We start from the raw sequence: 20,450 nt of genomic DNA on the forward strand, positions 1-20,450 counted from the left end.
TGTTTGTAAATTGCATGTGGCTTAACTGTGCTTTGAGAGTGTGTGATTTAAAGCACTTGTAAGGGATCCTCTGGTGCTACAACCAATTAACCCTAATTCATCTGTTTTGTAAATCTGAATTTACTCCTAAGAATCCAGTGTTTGGAGAATAAGAGAGTAGACAAAGAACAATTAATTAGGGAAGCCTTCCTGGAGGGGGTGAGCCAAGGCCAAACCTTAGAGGAGATGGGGATCCCTGATCCTGTAAAGGACTGAGAGGGGAAGAGCAGCAAGCTAGAGAGAAGGGCTGTCTCCTGCCTGGGCAGCAATGAATGTCCTCCTGAGTGACAACTGTAACATCCCTTGTGGGAGCTCAGAGGTTTACTGTGCACAAAGGGCTCCCTGTACATCATCATGACAGTGATAACCATGAGGGCTTGTTAGTGCCCTCTGTACACAGTGCTAAGTGCTCAAACACATTTCAGTTAATCACTAACAACCTGTTGGGTTTAGGATTAGTGTCTGCTTTTTACAGAAGGAGAAACAAAGGCCAGGGTGTTTAAAGGCACATATGTTGTGCTGAAGTCAGCTGGTGTGAAAAGAAGTGAACATCTGAATGTAGGTCTGTCTTGCAGTTCTGTTCACATCAAGCTCTTGGGGCTCAGAAAAGGACTGAGAAGTTAGGGCAGAAGATCATGGAAGAAATCAGCATAAATATCAGTGATTTAATTCACATTATTGGATGCCAAGAATGAAACTATGCTAAGCACTTTACATGAATGATGTCATTCATCTATCCCAATAACCTTCTGACACTGGTGACAAGTCTGTTTTAATGATCAGAAAGCCAAGTATCAGAGAGGGCAATACACAACATTATACAGCTGGTAAATATACAGAATAAGCTCTTAACTACTCGGTCTCATGCCCCAGGCCTTTTGCTCAGACACCTGGGGTCCGTTCAAATGGTGTAATCATCTTCATGGGCTTCGTGACCCAGAGTGGAGTCAGACCTGCACACAACACATTTCATCACATGGTGCCATGGGAAGAACAGTCACAGGGCCTGCAGGAGCGCACAGGAGGGGCTTTTTTAGGCCTGGAGGTTTCAAGGTTGGCTGTTGTTATCCCTATCTTACAGGAGACAAAGCCAAGGTATGTGTCCTTTTTGATGTGTTTCAGTTGACACAAGTTATAAGAGACAGTCCCAGGATGTTATGCCAAGCTCAGCGTTTCTGCCCGAGTGGTCTATACCCTCTTTCTTAGACTCTTCTAAGAGATTTTCCAGAAAATGTTGGACATTTTTTTTTTCAGGCAGTTTGTTCACTAGCATGCGGACGTTTTAAATATATGACATCAACTCAGAACATTATTCTTTTTTTCCTCTCTCTTCCATTCTCAAATAGAGCTTAGAATTAAACTCCCAGTACTGAGCCCTGTGTTCTAATTACTTTCTTCTTGGGTAATCTTAGCCAGCTCCACAGCTTTAAATGCCATTTATATGTTTGTGTCTCCAGATCTAGACTTCCTCTATGCTCCAGACCACCTATTCTGTACCTCCACTCGGAAATCAGCCTGTTCTAATTGGCTCTGAAGAGCTGGTCCAGCTGGGCACAGTGGCACATGCCCATAATACCAGCAGCTTGGGAGGTAGAGACAGGAGGATCATGAGTTCAGAGCCAACCTCAGCAAAAGCAAGATGCTAAGCAACTCAGTGAGACCATGTCTCCAAATAAAATACAAAATAGGATTAGGGCTGGAGATACAGCTTAGTTGGTAGAATGCTTGCCTTGCATGTACAAGGCCGTGGGTTCAGTCCCCAACACCAAAAAAAAAAAAAAAAAAAAAATAGGGCTTGTGGTGTGGCTTAGTGGTGAAGTCCGCCTGAGTTCAATCCCCAGTACCATTTTTTAAAAATAGTTGGTTCCAGAAGAATGGATAAAGAAAATGTGGTATATATATATAATAGAATACTACTCAGCATTAAAAGAGAATAAAATCATGGCATTTTCAGGTGAATGAATGGAGTTGAAGAATATTATGCTAAGTGAAGTAAGTCAATCTCAAATAAACAAATGCCAAATGTTTTTTCTGACATGAGGATGCTGATCCATAATGGGGTTGAGGGGTGGGCATGGGAGGAATGGAGGAATTTTAGATAGGGCAAAGAGGAGGGAGGGAAAGAAGGGGACATGGGGGTAGGAAAGACAGTGGAATGAGGTGGACATCATTACCCTAAGTACATGTATGAAGACATGAATGGTGTGACTCTACTTTGTATACAACCAGAGACATGAAAAATTGTGCTCTATATATGTACTATGAAGTGAAATGCATTTTGTTGTTATATATAACAAATTAAAATAAATAAATTTTAAAAAAGGAGTTGGTTCAATAGCAGTATCATCTTCACTCGGGAGGGGGGAACCTGAATCAATTATTTTTCACCATGTCTTGATGAGATATACATCTACTATGCAAACCAAGTCAATGTCTTTTCTTCCTTGGACTAGACCGCTTAGCCCACCTCCATCAGCGTCTATTTGGTCTCTGATTCTTCTGCTGCTCCCTCCAAACTGTTTTCTAGAGAGCAACCAACAGGGTGTTTACAACATGTCAATCAAATCATTCATAATTCTCCTAACCCAAAACTCGTATTCAAAAATCACCAATGGTGCTGATCATATGTGAATAAAGCCCAGGTGACTTATATTCCCCCAAGACCAATATGATGTGCCCTCCCCTACCCCGTCCCCTGCCCTTGTCACCACTCTACTCTAAGACACTGGCTGGTAGGCTGTGCCTCCAGAACTTGAAGCTCTTCCCACCTTAGGCTTTTATTCTGGATGTTTCCTGCCTGGAAATGCCTTTCTTTAGATTGGGCAGTATGTCTTTTCCCATCCTTCAGATTTGGGTTCAGGTTTGCCCAGCTTGCCCCCACCTCTATCCTGCATATGTATTCCACCTCACAACACAAGTGACAATATAAACTATTTTTGTAGATTGATCAATTGATTGATTTTCCTATTTATTGTCCATGACACTTCTAGAAAGTATGCTGCATAAGGGCAGGGATGTCATGTGTATCCTTCACTGTACATACAATCTGTCTCAACAATTCATGGCACCTAGGAGACCCTCAATTCAAAAGTGATGCAATGAGTTATTCCTTTCAATTATTGAAACAGGACATGGCTCTGACAGGAAACTGAGAAATAACGGTATATAAAAAAAGAAATGTACATATAGACATATTTCTCTCCCATCATTTTCCTGTGTATATTTTAAAATAGAGATTATTAAATACATTTAATTTATATCCCATTTTTTGTATTTAATATCCATAAGCAATTTTCTTGTGGCTCACCTCCACACCTCCATCACCACGTCCATCACCATCATCATTATCACTGAATTATAGAAGAGAAGACTGAGTGTTAGAACATTAAATTTCACATAATATACACTCAAACCAGCATTAATTTCCTTTTTCTATCTTGACTTCCTTCCTGAAAAACATTTTTACAGGTGCCCTCTGGGTGCTGTGTTTTGTTTAAGTAAGACAGTATGTGCATCTGGAAAACCATAAACATGAGCAAGTTATTAACCTTTCCAGACCTCAATGTCTTTATCTACAAAATGGGGACAGTCAAACCTGCCTTGCTTAATTTACAGGACTGTGCAGGGATCTAATGAGGTATTAGAGCAAACATCTCATTAGATATCAAGATATCTCATTAGATATCAGGGTGAATGTCATTTTTAAACCATAGCATTGTACGAGTGGAATAAGATTTACATGAGGGAATATGACAACAAGTAATTTGTAAAGCAATTCAAAATTTGTGAATAAAAAGCTTATTGGCAATTTTCTGTGCTGTGTGCCACATGTCTTAATGTTTGTGTTTAGTATGCTAAATGGTTGCCAATGCCTAATTCTAGGTTCATACCCTGCAATAGCTTTCTTTAATTTTTTTTTTTTTTATTTTTTACAACTTTCAGCTGGAAAGCTAGGGTCAATTATTTTTAGCCATTTCTTCAGCCTGTCTCATTAGCAAAGTACTTTGAGGTAATGACTTGGGCATATTTGATGATTGTTCATTTTGAAAGATGTCATTTTAAGACTTTTCTGGAAATTTCAAATCCGCCTGTGGGAGATCTGTTTTATGCCAAAATGTCATTTCAAATTCAAGCCTACATACTGCCTTACACTCAGCCCTTATAAATGTTTCACGGCACCTGCATTTTTTATCATAGTCCTTTCATGTGAACTTGGATTTCTTGTGGCTCACCTCCACACTGTGTCTGAAGGGGAGAAAGTGATATTTTTAAATGGCCCTTTTCCCCCTTTTGTCATAGAAGATAAAATTCCCCAATTATTTTCCCCTCGTGCATAGATATTTATATTAATATTTTAAAGAATGGGTTCTTTATAGTGTTATTCATGAGCTCATGTATTAAATTTAAAATAAATCTATTCTAAAAATGAATATCTAATCTGTGTTTAATACCTGAAGCCAGATTCATGTTGACTTAATTTCTCTGGTCATAAAAGAAATTTATGAAATGGTTCAGATTCTTTCATTCACTCAACAAATATTTTGACAAGCTTATTGAGGACCTCCTACACTCTCTCTTTTAATCCTTATAATACATGACAATACAAGTGTATTTATCATCATCATCATCATCATCATTATCACTGTATTACAGAAGAGAAGACTGAGTGTTAGAACATTAAAGAGCCCCATTAGATGGCCCTACAGTTTAGGGCCTGATGTTTGGGTAGAAGTGCCTATGTGTGTCCAATCCTTGGGGTCACCAGTCTGGGGTAAACCTAGAAAGGTGAAGGAAAGAGTGGGGAAGGCAGAATGACTAGAGGAAATTGATATGGAGAGAGAGATTAGATTGGAGAGAATTGAGGTCTTAGCTTCCTAACTTTTCTTCGCCTTTGTTCACCTGGGTATCTTTACAAAAGACAGATGTTTGCTCCCCACTACCAGACATTGTGATATGATTGGTATTGAATGCAACCTGGGCATCAGGACTTTGTTTCAAATTTCTGGTTATTTTAGGAAGCCACTAACCTGCGTGGTGCCTCACTAGCGTGCATATCAGAACTGAAATGCTGGTTTGACCATCATGGGTTTTGACGTTACAGTACTTCCTACTGGTTTATAGGCCTGGCATTGGAATGCACAACACAGAAATAAAAGATAAACATCCCAACTCACTATGAGAAGAAGACAGCAGTGTGCTTCAATGGAAGAGGGCAGTAATTAGTCATTATTTCTCTGAGCCCAGCTTCCTTGTCTCCTGGTTTGATGCCTATCAAGTAGGTTCTTGTAAGAAGTAAATTAGGTGCAATTCCTCTTATCCAGTAATGTAAGAATCTATAGTCAACTCATTGAAATAAGTCCAAGTAAGTGTAGTAGATAGGATTCTGTAAAGATGACCAAAAATATCCCATCCCACATATTCTTCTTAAAATGTGGCACTGGCTCTTTCCCAGCCCAGGTAGAGTCTAAGTTTCTTCCTCTTAAACCTGCTGTTTGTCCAGACATGCCCCATCAATGGCTTGTCATGGAAAGGACACTATGTAGCTCAGGAGTTCAGATCACACAAGCTGTATACTTCCACCTGGCACTTCCTCTCTTGCACCATGTGCTTTGGGAGCTCTGAGCTGACATGTGTGGAGTCTGGTTATCCTGAAGCTGCCATGCTGGAGAGACCATGTGGAGAAGCCACATAGTGATGGCCCCCTGCCCTTAGAGTCTTCTCAAAATCATCTGCCAGAATTATCAAGAGTCCAAGCAACAATATGTGTTGGCGAGGATGTGGGGGGAAAGGCACACTCATACATTGCTGGTGGGACTGAAAATTGGTGCAACCAATCTGGAAAGCAGTATGGAGATTCTTCAAAAAACTTGGAATGGAACCACCATTTGACCCAGTTATCCACTCCTTGGTCTATACTCAAAGGACTTAAAATCAGCATACTACAGTGACACAACCACATCAATGCTTATAGCAGCACAATTCACAATAGCTGAACTGTGGAACCAACCTAGATGCCCTTCAATAGATGAATGGATAAAGAAACTGTTATATATACAAAATGGAATATTACTCAGCATTAAAAGAAAATAACATTATGGCATTTGCAGGTAAATGGATGGAACTGGAGAACATTATGCTAAGCAAAATAAGCCAATCCCAAAAAACCAAAGGCCAAATGTTTTCTCTGATATATGGATGTGGATCCATAATGGGGGGGAGTGGAGGAAATTTGGATTGGGCAGAAGGGAATGAGGGAAGTGGATTGGGCATGGAGGTGGGAAACATGGTTGAATAAGACAGACATCATTACAGTAGGTACATATACAATTACATTAATGGTGTAATTCTATATAGTGTACAATCCGAGAAATGAAAAGTCTTGCTCCATTTGGGTACAATGAATCGACATGCATTCTACTGTCATGTGTAACTAATTAGAACAAATAAAAAATTTAAAAATAATCATCTGTGAGAAATGTGACTACAGCAACCTTCAGAAAATGCAACTCCCAACTTTTAAATTGCCCATATTAGCATGGAGCATGACAGAGAAGGGATGTCCCCACTAGGCCTTGTCCAAAATGCAGCTTCATGAGCAAAATGAATGTGACTGCTATTCTAAGACACTGAGTTTTGGGCATTTTGATATGCTGCCTTGGCTATCCAGAACAATAAGGAATAAAAAATAATAATATATATAGACATTAAATATCTTATTTCAAATTAAAACATGTAGTAATTTTTGTATTTAACAACTTTATGATATAGAGCCAAGGCCTTTTCTTGGAGATGCTGGACAACTGGCCAGAATCTGGGCATGAATCATATCCATGAAGAATGTGTGTGTGGGTGTATGTGCGTGTGTGCATGTAAAATTCCTAGTGTTCATTTCTTTAAGATAGGATAGTGCTGAAAAACACCTAAGAAATTTTTCCACTTATGTCTATCTTTTATAGTTTCCTATTCTGGCATAATTCAACTTTTTATTAGCCATTTAATTTATTTTTCCCAATCTTTTGAAAGATTTTAACTTAGAGTTCACAAAAAGTTTATTTTTGTAAGTATATTGCATCGGTGTACATGTTGTTTATCTCAGGATAAAAATAACGAGTACAATTTGAATAAGCAAATGCATGGTGAGCTGATATGAGCAGAATTGTGTAGTTTCTTAATGAGAAATCTACTAATCTCGTGTTATTTAAAGTTGTGGATGCTAGTCAAAAGAATGGGAATTTGTTAGCCTATCAAAGTTAGTCAAATGAAGGTTGGTAATGAGAACATCTATCATAACATGTATAAAGTCACTTGCATGTAAGCACTCATTAACTGTTAGTTTCTCTAATCACTAAATTCGGGTTTGCCAAAAAAATCTACTTGCAAGTAATCCCTACCGCCAAATACCAGCAGAAGAATTTTATTAACAAAGTCATCTTTGATAGCCATCTAAATTTCATACTATTTCAGAAAATGCATTACATTCCTATTTATGGAAAATCATTTCTCATGGTTAGAGTTCAGATCAGGTACATAATATTTTCAAATCACTTGTTAAAAATAAAACACCTCATGACAAGTCCCTTTAATACTAGAACTACTGAATGCAGTTATAGCGAGAAAGAAAAATCTACTCATGTGGCCCTGAGATTTCTCTAGCCCCCCAGCCAAATCTTTGTACAACCATCAATAGGACAGAGAGTCCAGCGTTCTGGGAAATGAGCTGCATTTTAGGATGAGGTGTGCAATTTTCCGTAAAGTTTATCATAATAGAATCTAGCAGTTATTCACAGCTTTCATCAAAGCATAACTCTTTGCCACCCCTTTAGTTCTGGCCTCTGCTGAGCCATTCTGATCATCAACAGCTGATATAAGCAGAAATGTGTAGAGTGATCATCCTGGCTCTGAAAACCAAACCATGGAAATTCTGCAGTTGTTCCTCACCACCTGCAGGATCAAGTCTGGCCTCTGTAAAATAGTTTGAGGGTCTTTATGAGAAAAGTCCTAACATTTTTTTTCAACCTCATCTCTAATCACTTGTGTTAGGACCTAGGACCAAGCACAGTGTGTAGCAGACTCAGTTACTCTGCCCTTTTATGACCAGCACCACAGCTATATGCAAAATACAGACTTACAGTATCCTAAAATAAGTGTTTTTCAAACTGTGGGCCTTACCCACCTCAGGGTCATGAAATCAATCTAGTAGACCTCAACAAACATTATTTTTTAATCATAACACAATGGAATGGAATAGAACAGAAGAGAGTAGAGTAGATTGGAGTATATTGCACATGGCAGATGTTGTTTGATTAAACTTTGGTTGTAGGTGTGTTTGTGTATACCGAATTAGGGTGTAAAGCATATATTTTTTACAAAGTGGGTCATAAAATTAAAATACAGAAACCTCCCATAACTCAACTATTCTGCGTGTTGTGCATTCCACCTATAATTCCTTATGCTTGCTATGCCTTCCTTTGTCTGACAAAGTCCAACTCTGTCCATGACATAACTTCTACAAAGTCTCACTCAGGCTTCACTTCAGGTGTTACAGGCATTCTCATCTTCAAAACAAAGTTCCGAGGTGGAAACTATTATTCCCCCTATCTTATTGACAGGAAAGTGGAAGGTGGCAGATGTGTGATGTAAGTTGCCTAAAGTCACACAGCTGATAAGTGGTCAAGGAGGGATTTGAACCTAGGGCCTCTGAGCGCAGACACTCTGCTCTCAGCCAGTAAATTGAACAGCTCCTCTCTCATTTCCCAATGCTTCTCCTTCTGTTCTCCCTTGTCACAGAGGTAGTCTTCAGGAGAACACTTTGTACAATGTATGGAAATTTTCTGAGTACATGCCTGTCTCCCCTGCTGTAATAATAAGTTGTAATAACCACAAGGACAAGAACCATGTTCGTTTCCTCTCTTTTGCTGTAGGATCATGTATATCTATGTATGGCACACAAAAGCTCCAGAGAAATATGAAATCTTACTCTCATAACCTCACATAGGGTGCCAGTGTGAGGAATTATCACCATTTACGGTTGAAGAAACAGAATCATCCAATAGGTTTGACCCTTGTTTCTTTTGGCTTCTTTCCATGACAATAAACTCATTAACAAAGCTTAATCGAAAGAGTGATCATTTCAGAAGAAGGTCCCGGAAAGTCAGAGATCTTCACAGAGGCATAATACATTTTATGGCTAAAGGCACTATGAGAAATGTTACACAAAATAGAAAATGTGCATTTCTTTTTCAATTTTCATTCATGACCGTACTGTTTATAGGCATGCCTGGGACCCAACTTCATTCTTCTCTTAGATATCGTTTTATTTGGTCCATTGGCTGGCTCATTCTTTCATTCAACAAATATCTTTTGAGCTAAGCACTGTGATTCATCCTGGAATGTGAGGATGACAAGGCACAGTTCCTCCCCTCACAGAGCTCACAGTCTGTGATGGAGCCCAGTGACCAAACAGGCCATTAGTACATGGGTAGGCCAAGGTCGTGCAGTAGTGAAGGGCCTGGACTGAGGAGCCAGTCGGCCTGGGCTCCCCCACAGAAGGACCTGTCATACCTCTAACATGTAGAGGAAATTCTGCAGACCTCTGTTGTCTCCTCTCCTGGCTCTGTCATAGAGAACCTGCCTAGATCACTTAGCAGAGAGCCTGGCACCTGGCAATAGTAACTTGTCTAGGTGCATGTGTGATCTCTGGTGTTTTGCTTGACACTTCTTTCCTTGCTGTGATTTTCTGATCCAAATAGGAGGCCTCTGAGACTGAGTGCTAATAACTACTCACTGGTCACCCTCCATGTATCAATTGTCCCAGGCAGGCACTGTGCTAAGTCCTTTCTACATAAGTTCTCACCAAGCCCTTAAAGCAGGCTGGTGAGAGTGTTCAGCTCTGACATGTTGAGATACTGGTACACTCCCTGCGTCTGGGGTTTGGGCTGAGGTCCTTCTTACTTATCTTTCCCTTTTCACTGGGCACAGGCTCCCTAGACCTGGAGCTTCCTCTCTCCGTGCCCAACACTGTCAGGTTCCCATTTTGCATTTGTTCAGATCATTCACAGCACTATTACATATTTATGTCATAACACCTGTGACTAGACACCCCTAAATACACCTGGTAGCACCTGTGTTTTATCTACCTCAGAGACTAACATAGCTGAAGGGAAATTATTTATCTTGGACTATGACATTCCTCTTATAAGGAGTACCTTTCTGTTGTCCAACCATGGAATTTCTTTATAAACATAATAGGGACACTCTGATGTCTCATAATAGAACAATTCCTTTTTGGCTAAACACTATACTACAGAGCTATGAAGCTGAACCACTGGTCCCCAACACCCAGCGTGGGTTTCTAATGCTTTCTGGAACAAATTACGGGAAATGTAAGTTCATACTTCCTAATGGAAGCAAAAATTGAACACATAGTCATCAAATTAATTCACTGTGATTTCCTCTTTCTGAATTAAATAAATGGGTCTATTTAGCAGACATAAATGGGGGAGGGCAGTAGAATGAGAGGAGTCAGACTTGTTTTTGTAGCTATGAAAATGGAAGCAATCTAGAAGCAGTGCTCATTTTCCTAGCAGAAGTATTCAATGAGTCATGACACCTGAATCCTCAAGTGTCAGCTTCCTGTTTAATTTCAGTATGTTTTTACAATAGCCTTGCTGTCTGCAAGCACAAGTTCACCCGCTATTTGAATTCCTCAGATTATAGACTCAATATTATGATTATGCCAGTATTTTAAAGGTGTGGGGGGGAAGGAAGTAACTACTTGAAATGTATCAATATAGTATTAATGTGGCTATGTATAAACCTTAAATATATAAGCAGTTTGATAGTTTATTTACTAAATACTTCCTGAAATCTAATGATATGCATTTTTTTTTCTGTTGATTTTAAATCCGAGAATGCATTTGTATTTCTTGAGAATGGAAGCTGTATTTTTTTCTCTCTTCACTATGGGCACCATGTCATTAGGAGTACAATAGACATTTTTGTGGTTATTGTGGTTAAAGGAAAATATACAGGAATGGGTCAAGGTTGATGTGTTGTGCGTTACTAGGAGGAGATGACAGTGATGGAGATAACTTCAGGCACCCCAGGCAGGCATATCCCAGATCCCATGCATAGATGACAAAATATGATTTGGGGTTGTTTCACTTTGTTTGATTTATTGAGCAGCTCTAGGTGCCAAAAATTGTTCTAAAGTTTCCCGCTATATGGCTAATAATATAATAAATAGCTACCATTTGGGAATGTTTCAAGTATGCCAGGCAATGTCCAAACCGAATCATCCTTTAATCTTCATGACTCTACCTTAAGTGTATCCCCCTAGAATCAGAGCCTAGGAAGGGGATTCTGAGACAAATGATGTGCTGCAGTGTGGCGAGTGAGGGAAGCAGGATGGAGCTGGGGACAGGATGTGGTCTCCACAGCTTATACTCAGAACTTGCCTCAACTTGAGTCAGTGGTGCAGTAGAGTCTCCCAGGGAAGGACCTTCCAGCAGAGCAGGACAGTTGCTCAGAGAAGGGAGCAGTCAGCACTCGGGGCAACTGGGAAAGGGAATCCAGCCCAGGGAGCAGCAGCATCTACTGCCCCCATATTTTAAATGTGGAATTAAAGCTCCATGAGTTAAACTTACCCAAAGTCATTGTTAATAGGCTGGAATTTGAATTCAAATCTATCTATTCAACTGCAAGCTGTTGATCACACTGTCTCCACTATAAACATAATCACATAATTATGGTGATGGTTTCTAAGCCAAATTCATGTACAGAGTCCAGAAGTAACATAGAGGAGAGGGTGGTGAACTTTCCAGAGGGGGCAAAGAGTTCCAGTCTCATCTGTGAAAATAAAGCAAAACTTCCTTACTCTATGCATTAAATGGGAAATGACTGTGTCCTTAGAATTCAAAGACATAAAGGCAAGGAAGTAAGCTTTCGCAGTGTTTTCTGCTGTGGTATCCAATTCCATTGTGCACCATAAATATAAAGGTCTGAACATGCTAAGAAAAATGGTACGAGCATCATTTCTAAGTAAAAAAATATATCCCTAATTAAATCAAGCTAGTAACAGCATAGTTTATCTTCTCCTGGAACAACCTTCTATGACACTGAGAATTTAACATGGCTAGTGACCTTGCTCCTCTCACTGGCCAGTCCTAAACGGCATAGACCAGAACCTGACTAGGGAACAAAAAATACAGTGCAGGAAGGAACCTGCCTAGATTTCATTCCTAGATAGTCTTCCTGGATCTGTTACCCACGAGGTGACAGGATAATATGCATCTCTGGGCTTTAGTTTTCTTGTTTATAAAAGGGACATATTTTTTTTCCTTATCTCCTGCTTCCTCTGGTTTTAACTGAGATCAACTTCCCCCATACCTGACACCCAATTCCATTTTTTCTTCTCCATGACTTGTTTTCTGTAGCCCCTTTTAGCCCTGTTATACTTCTCACACATTAACCTTGATAGCACTATATTTATACTAAACTCATTTAAAGTGATTTTTTAGCTGTGCTCTAAGGGGACCATAGCAAAGATATGCAATGATTTGGAAGAGACCAGACAGCATGTGCATCATATTCTAACTCCCAATATTTTCCCAATATTTTCCAACAAGGAAGTACACTGGACATTTTGAATTGCACATTTAGGAAATTTTATTAATTTTTCTTTTGGTTAAGATACTTTTTCTTTATTTACCCCAAAACCAGACATTTCAGAAGTGCCTCCCTCTCTTTGTCCCTGTTTGAAAGGTGTGCATCTGTCTTATAAGGAAGTTTAGTTGTCATCATCTCAGATAGTTTTGAGGTTGGGTGGTAGATCCTATTACCAGGTAATATTAGGCTATTTTGATGGTTGCTATTTGGAATTTGGATCATTGCCTTCTCCTCAAATATCTGGGGGAGAAAAAATAAAATACGAGAAAGTAGGAATTGGATGCCAACTATCTGCTCCTTTGATTCGACTCCAGTGTGGTGATTAAATGAATGTTTGCCTTGTTGCAGATCAATTATTTTGAGAACTCAGAATTTCTTGCTGTGTCTTGAATTGTGCTGATGGTTTTTAAGTAGGCCATAAAAATTCCTGCAAATGATTTGTTTAATTATTGTCTTGCTCCTCATTTACATTTTTATCTAAAACTCTTAAGAACTGAAATCTGTATTCAATTCCATTTCCTGTGAGCTACAATTTGCCTTGTTGGGAGAAATATCTAGACTGTGCCTTCTGTATGGAATAATATCAGACAGGCAGTTAAGTGTCTGTGACATTGCTCTGATGGCCATAGACATTGTTATTTTTTGCTGATTTTTCTAGGATTTAGGATAACGTTTGATGGCATTCAATGGCCTTAACTGTCTCCCTTGAGCAATCGTTAAGGTCTTCATATGTTTGGACTTTGTTTTCTGGATTTGGCCTTGGGAGATTGGAGGATTCCCATTATACTAAAGACAGTTTGACAGTTTTTTTTTCTGACTTTTGGGGAGCTATCACTTCCATGATGCATAAATAAAGATGTGGAAAACGGTGAACTCAATCCATCCTAAAGCCCTAGAATTGGAGATACCTGCATTATTATCACTTTAATATAGCAGGAATTATAATGTGCTGCAGTGGAAAGAACACTTTTAAATGGTGGTGGGATTTTGCTATACAAACATTTCTGTGAGGTTCGACACAAGTGCTTTTGAAATTCTGGAGTCTTGACTGAAATAAAAAGTGTGAAGAAGCATAATTCTGGGGGTGAAAAGCTGCAGTTGTAAAAGAAACAAAACAAAACATTCCTGAGACACCTGTACCCCAACTGCCAAGATTGCTTATGTTGATGGAAGTCTCAGAGTGTGTGTTGCATTGAGATCGTGAGGAGTGAGACAGACCACGTCTCCAGTTCCCCGGTGAAGACTGATGCTACTGGGTGAGACGTCCGCCCAAGGTCTTCCATGAGTTAGTGGCAAATTCAGGAAGAGAAGTAGCAAATCTTGAGTCCAAGTCCAATGTTCTTTTGCCCTCAAACTGCCGTAAATGTGACAAATTATCTTATTAGTTTAGCCTAGTTCAGCATTTCCTCAAGTGTGGGATGTTAATAGGTGTTACATGAAATAATAGTTTCATGGTCAAATGAGTATAGAAAACGATGTTAAATAAAATTAAATACATTTCTTCATTTCAGGCTTCTCTGAACCTTTAATATGTTAATATATATTGTGACTCTCCAAGAGGGAAATCAAATATACAGCCTTTCCCAAATAATGTGACCATAGAAACCTATTTGTTCCAGAATAACTCGTCAAAGATATTTTGAGAAGTTCTGGCTTTGCTGGCATGAGATAACCTCCTTGTATCAGACTAGGTACTGACAGGAACAATAATTCAATTTAAACTGTTCAAATAATGAGACTAACAAAGGGAATACATACAGAGATCTGTGCAGTGTCAAGGAAACAAAAAAAAATTTTTGGAGGAACCCTTGAATAAGCAATGGAAGAAAAGTTACTAACGCAGCTAGGAGAGGACCCCAGAATACTCTCAGAGTGGAGCTGGGGCTGTTCGTGGTACATAGCAGCTCAGAGGGATATGGCTTCTCTGCCAAAAATGGCACAGTAACAAAGGAGGGAAGAAATGAGATGGAAATATCCCAGCATCTTTCTCTGTTTCCTCCTCTGTTCTTCTTGGCATAGGTATCAGTCAGCCAAATGTCACCAGAGCTGGCCAGCCTGGGAACCCTGGTGATGCAATTTCTAGACTCTGAAACATAGAGATATGTGCCCATGCACTTTCCTATGTGCTTTGCATATGTAAATCATTTCCTGAAATTTCATCACAGCCCTTTACATAGGAATCATGCCCATTTATGAATGAAATAGACACAAGCTCACATAGCTAGTCAGAGGTGGATTGAGCCCCAGGTTTATCTGTCTGCCTTGGATTTTACCACATGGCTGAGCCAGAAAATTTCAGGCTTTCAACAAAAACTTATAGAACTTGAGAAGGAGGTTTTCATTTTTAGTTTTGAGCAATTTCACCTTATCATGAACATGATTAACCCTCAGACAGAGTGAATAAGTTTAGAGGGCCACTCCACCTGCAGAGAAAGAGACCTTATTATGTCCATCTTTATAGGCCCCGACCTCAGCGAGGTACCGAGCACAGAGTTAATATTTGTTGAATGAAAAAAAAAATTGAATGAATGAATGAATGAATGAATGTAGTAATAAATACAAGAGTGAGGAAACTGTAAATCAGCATGCCAAGGAGGTTTTCTCTGAGCTCTGTTGGGACAGAGTTGGCTTATCAATCTATTTTTAAATGTTCTGGCGTGTTTGAAATGGGAACTTTTCCATATTGAGCATCTGCTCATGATTTTTTTTTCTTGGATGGCTGTAATACCTCACTCCCTGCAACCCCCAAATATACACATTAAACTCACACACGGGTGTGCACATGCCCACATGTTGTGTTTCTGCTTCCATCTCTGCTATACCAAACCTTCCTGTTCAGAACTATTAGCTCTCTAAGATTCATCTTCACAGGGTACCAAAGATCACCCCATCATATGCCAGGCCTCTTTTATTTCCCTCAGAATTCTGATTGCTCATTAACTTAATACATATCTCTTGAATTTAGCTAAAGATTATACATCCCATCCTAAAATTCCAATTTTTTTATACTCTTCACTCTACTGACCCTTACACCACCAATTGTTCCAGAAGAAATCCTCGTATCAGATCAGGCTGGAATCTACTCTCTAAGCTGCTGTTCTCTTCTCTCCCTTCATTCCTTTCCGCATGCATGTCCCCCACCATAGCAGTGCCCTCTTCTTCTAGCATTCATTCATCTAATCATTCATTCAGGCGTTCACTGAGCCATTAACATATGCCAAGCACTATCATGCCAAAGCAAATAACAAGAAAAATGTAGCTTGATCCCTGAGCAATGTACACAGTCTTTCATGGAAACCTGAACAAATTAGCAAGAAAATATAATGCTGTGTGCTAAGTATTATAATAAAGAAGTGATGTTAAGAGAGGCAGTCAGGAGTTCAGGAACAGCATCTACTCCAAGTGCCCAGCATATAGTAGGAACTCAATAAATAATTATTAAATGAATGACTGAATAAGGTAACATTTTAACCAGATTTTAAAGAATATCTATCTATTCCTTTAAGACCAACTCAAGTTCATCTCTCTTCTTTATTCTGAAATAAAATGCTCTTACAATTCTCTAATTCTATCAAGCATGCTGCCTTGAATCATCTCTATTCAGTAATAGTGAGAACATCTAGTAAATCCAAATTATTACTCACAATTTTTCCCCCATATACCATCTAGCATGGCACTGGATATACAATAAATGGGAGGAAATGGGTTGGGATTCCATTTAGTGAATCTAAAAGAATTGCAATACATATATAGACACGACTATTTCAAAGTGATGAGTTTTGATAGGATTTTAGGGTTTGATTATATGACTTCATTCTGGAAGAACTTTCTAAAACAGTGTTTGTAAAACTTTAGTGTTTTAAATGACCTAGAGTTTAAACACTCAAGTTCTCAGAACCTGCTCCTATAGATGCTGATTCAGAGTATCTGAGGTTAAGAAAGGATTTTTTTTTTTTTTTGTACTGGGGCCCTCTCCTGATGAGCTACATCTCCAGCCCTTTTTAGTTTTCATTTTGAGTCAGGGTCAAGCCAAGTTGGTGAGGCTAACCCTCAAACTTATGATCCTCCTCCTCAGTCTCCCAAGCGTCTAGGATTATAGGTGTGCACCACCACACTTGCCCCCCAAAATATCATTTTTAAAAGGTTGGGAGGTGAGTCTGATACACTGTAATTGGAATTCTGAGAATGATCCTTGCCCTTGGTCAATTTCCCCCCAGGTAGGCAGAGCCTGTGGCTATGAATCCTCATTCTGTTGATTATATCCTGTTACCTGGCAAAAGGGAGATTATCTGGGTGAATCTAATCTGATAACCCAATCCTTTTAAAATCAGAATTTTCTCTGACTTGTGACAGAAAAGAAGTTGGAGAGATTTCAAATGCAAGAGGGAGTCCACACAACTGATGCTGGCTTGAATGAGGAGGGGTCAAGTAAGGGGACACTGGTGGCCCAGGACAGAAAGTAGTCCCCAGCTGGTGGCAGCAAGGAGACAGAACTCCAGTCCTTCCACTGTGTAGACTGAATTCTGCTGAAAATGTGAATGAGTGTAGCAGCTAATTCTTCCTCAGAGCCTCCAGATAAGACCTCAGCCCAGCCTAGAGGGTGCCTTGGCCTTGGCCTTGGTTAGGGAAAACCCTAAGCAGAGAACTCAAGTCAGGTCTGCTCAGACTTCTAATTTGCAGAACTGTGAAAGAATAAATGGGTTTTGTATTATGCTGGTTAATTGGAGGAAATTTGTTATGCAGCAATTGAAAAGCCAAGCAAGTTACATACTTAAGTTTGGAAACAATTATATTAAGTAATACAATCCTCCCTCAAGCTCTGATTCATAGTCATTATTATCCTTCCATTTTAGATGACCAGGTGGGATTCAGAGGACTTAGAGCCTTTTCTCATCATCTCACATCTAATGGCAAAATGATCATTTGAATTTAGATTTTTTTTCTTCAAAGTTTCCTAACTCTCAAAAAATTTTTTTTTGAAAAAAGGAAAAAGATTGAGCATATAGGAAATAGGAAGACTGCGTGAAGCTAAAGAGGAAAGATGATAGTTAGTAGACATTGAGAAAATGAGTCCTGTTTCTTCGATGTGGCTTTAGAAATTCCAAACTCTGATCTGCTCTTTGTACAAAGTACTTGAATGGCCTCAACAGATAAGGGAAGGTTGAAATATTGTCTCTGGCTTAATGTGGCCATGATTCACGGGCTGGAGATGACTGTACAGCCAGATGCTGCTGATGGTGGCCCTGTAGGTTGGCAATGCAATCATGTCAGGAAGGCTGGGACAAATGGCCGGGCTTGCTCTTTAGCCACGGTCATATGTGTTCTGGTTCGAAAAAGAAAATGAGAGTATTTAGGTGTGATTTTGACCGTGTTTAGAAGCCACCAAGAACAGGCCTGAAGGCAGGGTAATGTCAGCTGGAATAGAAGGCACTGAGACTCCATGAAACTACTGAATGAGGGGCAGCCAGTCCTCAGAAGGTACAAAGTATAACATGTATTTGCGTCCACCTGATCTTTTCATTCTGTATTTTTTTTTCTCTGTTGTCTCAGAAACTGACTGAGGGAAGCTGAGACAACAGGAAAACCCACCTTTCCACCCATTCATCCATTTATTCCTTCACCCATCCTCACTCATCCATCCTTCCGACCTGGGACTGAAGGTCATGCTTGTGTGCACATTAGGATGGGGGCCACTTGGCTCCATCAGACCAGACTCGGCACAAAATAAAAATCATCTTCTCTTAAGAGAGAGTAAAAATAAAAATCTATCCCCAATCCAATTCCATCTTTTGAAAAGGGGTTTAAACGATATTAAGCTATTTGCACAGACATGTTCCAAAAGTAGGTAAAGAAACTCTACAGAAATCCATCCAAGAATAATTTATTGAGCTCTTTGAAGTAGGGGCTGCATTGACTTCACTCACTACTATTCATTCATGTTGTTCCTTCCTTTGCTCAGAGACTATACATTGAGATCCTTCTGGATACTACTCAGGGAGGCAACTACTCAGGGAGGCAAAGGTAGTGAATGAAACAAGTACTTACCCTCAATGTCTAGCACAGGTGACCAAATTATATTAAGAATAATAACATTTAGTGTGAAGAGTCGGCTGATGGAGGACAACCTGTGTCCCCAGCCATAAACTCCCATTTTGGGAAATATAACCTGCAAGCCAGAGAACTGTGCAAGTAGATGTTTCTGCTTGGTTGAGATTTCTCTTATTTAATCTGCTTGTAGAACCCTCACTTCCCATTTCTACAGCTGCTCCATGAGGAATTTTGATGAACTAGAGGACAGAGAGCCTATCTGTATGTAAAAAAGCTGCGGTGTTGCACAACGCCTTGTGGATTTTTCCTCTGACAAGTGGTTGGCATCTGCTAACAACACTTCTTTTCTTGAGCTTTGTAACGTTGCCAGACTGAGAACTGAGCTTTGAAAAAGGAGATGGAGCTGTTAACAAACGCCTTTGTTATCTCTGGAATTGATTATTGTACAGTGGTTCACAGGGAAAAAAAAAAACTTGATGTGTATCTTGTCTCAATATTTACCTGCTCCTCCCAGGAAATATTGTGCTAAGAGAAATTCCCCACAGTGCAACAAATGTCAACTTGCCTCAGATAACTGGTGCATTTCACCAGTCGACTGCCCTTTTCCCATCTAGGGAAGCAGTATGATAAGACCCCAGGAAAAATGCTTATGAAGTGCTTGGAGGTCTTCTGAATTTGATAGCCACTTGAAGTATTTAATATCCCTCCCCCCTCCTCTTTTTACTTGAGAAGTTTGTGTTGAAACCTTCTACGTGGCAAGCCCTTTGCTGGCCTCTTAGAATTGACTAATGAATGAATCAAGCTCAAAACTGAATGGCTGTTATGAAGATGACATTTGGCGCAGGGAGAAGAAGAGGGAGCCTCTACAAGCAATTCCAGTGCACGAGATGCATCAAGATTTCCGAGAACACGTGCTATGAGAGGTCCTATAGCAGGAGATCAGAGATGACAAATTGGAGAAAGTGATTTTTAAACTAGAACTAGAAGGGTAGATAGGGGTTAGGAATAATCTAGGCTATGGAAGGAGGCCATGAAGAATAGGGATGAATCATGTTCTAAGCAGAGAGGATATATATATATTTTTTTTTTTAATTCAAAGGGAAAAATCCCTAAAATGGGAATGAATGATGATAAGTCCTATATGATTGTATCGTTAAAACTAGCTGGATAGTTCATGTAAAACACTAAGTTTAGTGTTTATGAATAAATGCTCACAAAATATTAGCTAGTATTCATGCACTTAGAGGCTTTAAGAAAAATTCAAGATCAGTATGGCTGAACTCCCTGATATTTTCTCCCAAGTTTGTTTGCCAGGCTTCTATTACAACTAGCATGTAGCCTGAGCTGTACCTGAGAAGCTTTAAAATAAATAGAAATAGCAAATATTTGTTGTCTATATATTTGTGTCTGACTCAACAGTTACCAGGTCTTTGTGGGCAAGAGCCATGTCTTATTTGTTTTACTCACTGAATGCCACAAAATATTTCCACAATAAATACTTCATGAATGAATGAATGGAGGAAAATAGAAAAAAAAGAATAGAGTAGAATAAAATAGAATAGAATCCCTTTGAATTTTGATACTGAGATAAGTGCTGCAGGAAATTCAAAGAAGAAAAGCTCTTTAATTCAGTCACTAAGATACTTACTGTACAAAGACTGAAAGGAAGCTCTACTGCCCGAGGTTGCCAAATGCTT

Source organism: Spermophilus citellus (genome assembly GCF_964194105.1).
Source record: "Spermophilus citellus genome assembly, chromosome: 9".
Taxonomy (NCBI): domain Eukaryota; kingdom Metazoa; phylum Chordata; class Mammalia; order Rodentia; family Sciuridae; genus Spermophilus; species Spermophilus citellus.